Genomic DNA, 6,000 nt, shown 5'->3' with positions numbered 1-6,000 from the left:
GTCCCTTCCAACCCAAACCATTCTGTGATTCTGTGGCAAGATGCAGCTCACCCAAAGTCAGACACTTCTGACTGTATCAGTTCTGCACGTGTTCTCCAAACAGTGACTCATTCCTGCTCCTACTGAGAAACTGCCCCTCACCATCATCATGCAGGTGTGTTTTATGCTTTTAGCAAGGATTCTACTGAAAATGGTAAATTCTGCTTTGGAATTTTCATTTCAGAGTAACACTGCTGGAATACTCCAGCTAAACACCACACACTGTCGTTTGCCAGAGATATTTACAGTTTTGCTTTCGGGATCACACGTTGCTTTTCTCCCAGGGAACAAACATCTTGTAAGGCTCTGAGCCTGCGTTCTGGTCGTAGTTCAATGTATAGTTTTCCTTACATTTTTTGAGAGCTAGCCTATGTTTTTCTTGCCTCTTACTGCACATCTCTCCAAAAGGCACTGAACTCACTGGATGAAACACTGGCCCTCCAACCACAGTAATTTGCTTTGCGAGTTTCTGGTTTCTTCACCAAATTTATTCCTCTCAACTGCGGCTCTCATTTAGTCAAATGCAAAAGATTTGTGTTTGAGGGGAGAAAGTCTTGTGTCTGGTATGGATGAAGTCAATCTTCCAGAACTGCTGTGCTTGAATGTATCAGAAGACATAATGTAGGAAATTGCACTTGAAATACATTAAGTTGAGAAGTGAACTGTGGCCAATAGTAAATACATTTGTGTGACTGCTGCAAGGTCCCCATTAGCTCCTTGTAGACTCTGAGTCCTATTTTCTCTGGTTTTCCCTACTGGAGACCCTACTACACTGTGATACATTCTAGCTCTGTTTCTGCAAAGATTCTTCATTTCCTCATTCTCTCACTCAACTTTGACAACAGAATGCCTTTTTCTTGGAAGGGAGGTTTATACTCTAGGAGAAAAAAAACCTTTAAAACTGCCTTTAATTACAACCTGCTGCTCTAGAACACTAGCACAAGGGACACCGTGCACAGCAAGTCTGTACACAGGCTGTGCTTCCACAGGTTTATATAATTTAAACAGCTCTCAGACATCATTTTTCTGCAAACATTTCAAGTCCAAAAAGGTTAAGACCATTGATGTGACAAAACCAGGACAAGAAGAGAATTAACTGCCTGACTTTACTCAGTGGGACTGAGGTCAGGTATTGAACAAAGCTTTCCTGACTCAGCTTCAACTACTACAGCACCCTGCCTCATGAATCACCCACTAAGAGCTAGCTTATTTAACATCTACTTAGAATCTGTATGATTTAAACACTGTAATAATCACTAATCAATTTGACAAGCCTGAGCTTAGAGGGGGAAAACCTGAAACTTGGTATAAAAATATCTTTGACCAATTCTTTTCCTACAGTTACACAAAGAAGGTAATTTCTTTATATTGCTATACAAATATATGTAACTCTCATGCAGAGAAGTCCTCAAAAACAGAGACTTGAACTGAAGGTAACACAATTACACTGAAACAAATGGACAGTCCTGAAGGCACAGCACTCTCCTCCTTACAGAGCCCTTTCAGCCCTGGATCCTTTCAGCAGGCAGATTGAAAATTGCTTACCCCAGAAGGCAAGTGCCTTCCTGAGCTTCCAGTCCTTTCTGTGGCTCTAAGAACAGTTTGGATTATCTACTGCATGAAACACACATTTCACAGAACCCACCTGCATGTTTTCTAGATAAACTTGCTTGCTTGGTTTACACTTAAGAGAAAAGGAAAATTCACACCACCCTGTTGGCAATCTGTTCCCCTGGTTAACTCTCTTCCTCTAAAATTTTGTTTTTGAACTTGGAAACTGGTGTCAACAAACCAAATTAGTTTAGCCAGCATGAAGCACTGTAAAGACATAAATTGGTCTGAAAGAGTCAGATTTCATTTGACCTTGAATCTTAGACTGAAGTTCAGCACGAATCAGCACAAGTCTCATTAGGTTAAATGTCCATTATAGCTAACTTTAGGTCCAAGGAATTCAAAGCCACAAATAATTGTGTTGAATTACTTAAAAAATAAAGGTATTCTAGGTTAGGTCTTAAATGTTTTCCTTTCCTGTTTTTATGCTACAGGTTTCGTGGTTTTTGTATTAAGACTTCTCAAATTGTAGTAATAGTCTGAAAGCAAGAAGTTTTTAAATGGGCATCAAATGCAAAGCTGTATCAAGTATGGGTAATGTCCTTTGGGCTTGATTTATACTGTGAAAGTCCAATACCATAACTGCCTTCCAAAACTTGGTTTTAACTGTAGTTATCCCTCACTGCCATCCTGCCACCAGCACTAGCTTGGCCTGGGTGCACCCCTTCCCTGGAGCACTGTCAGAGGGCTGCTTGCTCTGCGCTGGGTAACAAACACCAGTGTAGCACGGAGTAACCTTCTCCATGGAAATTTTCCCCTCAGAATCGCCAAGGCTGTAGAATCACAGAATATTCCGAGTTGGAAGGGGCCCACAAGGCCCATGGGAGTCCAGCTCTGAAGGCACTGGCCCGTGCGGGGACAGACCCCACAGTCTCGGTGCTGGCAGCACCGCGCTCTAAAGCAGCTGAGCTGACAGAAGGGCAGGTGCTTGCCCAGCTGCGAACCAGCAACTCCACCCCAGCACGAAGCCATCGCTGTGCTCTACCCGAACCTCTGCCCACACTGAGGAATTGGGCACCATGTGTGACTACCGCGGCAGCAAAACTCCACGGGACTCACGACTCAACCCCCGAGCCTATACCTGTTTGCCCAGTGGCATGAATGAACAGTCCATTGCCGCAGAGCAGGGGCGGGAGCCCGACACCCACAGGTAGCAGGGGCAGGACCCGGGGAGGGACCGTTCGCTCATGAGGGGAGAGCGCCATGGCTGCGGCCTCGCCAGCGCCCCCTAGCGGAGGGCCGGCCCTTTTCCCTCTCCGCCATGACTCGCTCCCCAAACTCCAAGGAAACGAATCGGTATTCTGATTTTCCATCTCCCTCCGCAGCGTTCCCTTGCAGTACGCCAGGTGATTTGCGTCTTAAGGTGAATATTGTTATTCCTCTTAATTTTTTTTTTTTTTGGAGGGTTGGCTCTCTGATTCATTTGTTGCACTGGCCATGCAAAAATACCGTGAGGTGTTTTGAGGGAAAACAAAGCGCAGCTGCCGGCTGGGACAGCAAGGAAGGTGACCCAGGTTGGTGTGGGCTCTGTACATCCCTGAAACTCCAGGGACGGAGATCTCCAGCCCTGTGTGTGCCTTTGGAGACAGGCAGGAGGGATTTATAATCCCAGGACTGAGGAACATCGGGAAGCGAACAGCCATTTCACAACATGAGGGGGTCCATGAGGAAGGGGATGTAACAAATCAGCCATCTGCAGGTACACGAGGCTTTTGAATTTCTGGAATTTAAGTGTATATTTACTGTTGGAAGAATATGAGAAACAGTCGATTTGCACCTTGATCAAAAGAATACAATTCTTAATGAAAAACAGACTTTTGTGGAAAAAATGGTAAGGTTCTCCCAGGGAACTATGTATGTGACTGTTATTTAAACCACATTTTCTGGAAAAAAAAGGACAATTTTTTAAAAAGAAATGTTTCATATTTGCTGTAGCTTATGTGGCTTGGGCACTTTTGAATACTCTGTACCAGTAAGGTTATAAAACCCTGACAGTAATTAGTAAATGAAACCAGACATGCCTCCAGTGAAGGTGGTTGTGTAAAACAAAATAAACCTGTGTGAAATCACAACTAGATCTATAGGGGATGACCCTATGGAATCAGAAGCAAGGTCACCACTAATGTTGCCCAGCTGAGGACAATATCCAAAGAGCCAGCAAGAAGAAATGAGAAAAATGTTACCCATTGTAAGTAAATGTAATACCAAAATAAATCTGGTATTTGTGGGGAATTTTTCAGAATTGTTGAAGCCAAGCTTACTTGTGTATAATAAGGTGTACCTGTAAGGATATAGAAAAGCCAAATGCACAAGGTGGGTGTGTGGACATGTCACTGCCTGGACATCTGGGGTGGATCTGGAGCTCTCCCTAGGCTGCAGTAAAACAGGCAGTCAGTCCCTCTCTGATTTCAGGAATAGTTTCCACAAAGTCTCTCTTTACGTTTGGATTTCTCCCTTACATTCTGGCAAGCTAAGCAGAGACATAACTCTGTGACTAATGCTAATGTTGCAGTAGTAAAATACTGGGCAAAAAAATGGGAAAAGCAGACCCACTTGCCTATAAGAATGATTTAATTAAAGTTTTCACTGTTCTAAAATAGTTATGTTTCACATCATAAGGAATTTTTCTGTCATGAAAACTATTTTCTTAAGGGGAAGGAGATTTTTCTTTGCAGCAAGCTGACTTTATTGGTAAGCAATTAAATATTTCTTTGGATTGCAGTTCAAAATTAACTAATGTGGAAAAACCAGCTATAGTCTTGCTGTGGATTCAGAGGTTTCCAAATGGGTGCATCTAATTCCAAGAAGAAAAAAACCTGGAAGGAGTATTATAATTACTGTCATATGAAAACCTGCTTCAGTCCAGATGTAGAAGCCGATAGCCTGAGAGTGTTAACATTGAGCAGTCTGCTGCAGGGAAGTGACAGATGAATCCTACATACGTTTGCAGAATGGACATATTATACTATCCTTGCAGAATCTCTTGGGTTTGTTTTCATTTTTTCAGAAGCTCCTACAAAAAAATATGCAGATCTTCAATAATCTGAGGGTTTTGAGTGTCACAGACACCTCTGTATAAAATCTGGATCCTAAACTTGCATATCTAACCAATGCTGTCCACTCTTTACCCTCACAAGGAATTCCACTGAAAGTAATGAAATTAGTGCTGGGAGTAAATGTTCAAGAACTGCCTCCTCATTCCAGGTTTTCTTCTTCAAGGAACAAACAAGAGCTTGTGGCTCTGTGATGACCCAGGGACTTGCAGCAAGGACAGAGAATTGACAGAAGGGTCAGGTGTTAGGAGTCCCATCTTCAGAAGTTTGGCTGAAGGGAGTAAATCCTCAGAAATGTGAAAATGGTGATGATGACAACTGCATATATGCAGATTTCCTACTGCAACCAGTAGCAGCTCGCATGCAGAAAGATTTCAGAAGCAAAAGGAATCCTTTCCTTCACAAATTTTATTATTTCAACCAAAGTCTGTGTGGCTTCAGCCTTAATAAAAAACAAAAAAATTCTGGGATGATTTAGGCTGGAACAACCTCTGAGTGACTTGTCTAATCCAAATCATTCCATTTCAATCCAAACTGATTTCATTATCCCTAAGTCATTTATTTAAATAAATGGAGTCAGAAGAGATCACAGAGTTTAATTATTGGAAACACTGGTTGGCACTAAGTTTGGAATTAAAATTACTCACTTTGAAGTATGACAACACCAGTTGTCAAGGAATTTTTTTTCCTTGGTTAAAGAGGACAAGCTGAGCACAAAGTGGAAGAATGAAACCTTGAATTATCCACTTAAGATAGTTCATGCTGTCAGCTGGAGAGTTACCCACTTTCAATTCTCTTAGCAAGTCATTTACTTTTCTAGGCAGGGATAGGTGCAAGAACATGTGGACAAGTTTCCTGAAATGTACAAGTCTGAAATGACACCACACGGAGTTTGACTGATGATATGATTAAGCATATTAAACAGGATTGGCCTCACTGTTTTCCTACAGCTGTAGGAAAACCAGCTGACCCTTTGCCCCTGGTCACCTTCTTGTCCTTCAGGTGTATAAAGCAGCAAGGTTTGGTAATGGTTTTACAGCTACTCTGCCACACCTGACATGTTCTAAAACTGAGTCTCCTCCCCAGACTGAAGACTCTTATTAGATTCCCCCAGTGATCAACTTCTCCATGCTTTTTAGTTCAGTTGACTTTCTCTGGCTCTTCCTTAAACTCATTACATCCCTCTGGAGATGCCCATTTATTTGCAGCAAAGCAGTGAGAGAGACCCTCCTGGAGTGCCAGACCATCCTTCAAACAGCTAAAGTAAAAGCTTTGGTTCACTTGATGATAGTTCAGA

Source organism: Aphelocoma coerulescens, chromosome 8, assembly GCF_041296385.1.
Source record: "Aphelocoma coerulescens isolate FSJ_1873_10779 chromosome 8, UR_Acoe_1.0, whole genome shotgun sequence".
NCBI lineage: Eukaryota > Metazoa > Chordata > Aves > Passeriformes > Corvidae > Aphelocoma > Aphelocoma coerulescens.
The sequence above is the reverse complement of the archived record's forward strand: the minus strand, read 5'-3'. Positions refer to the sequence as shown.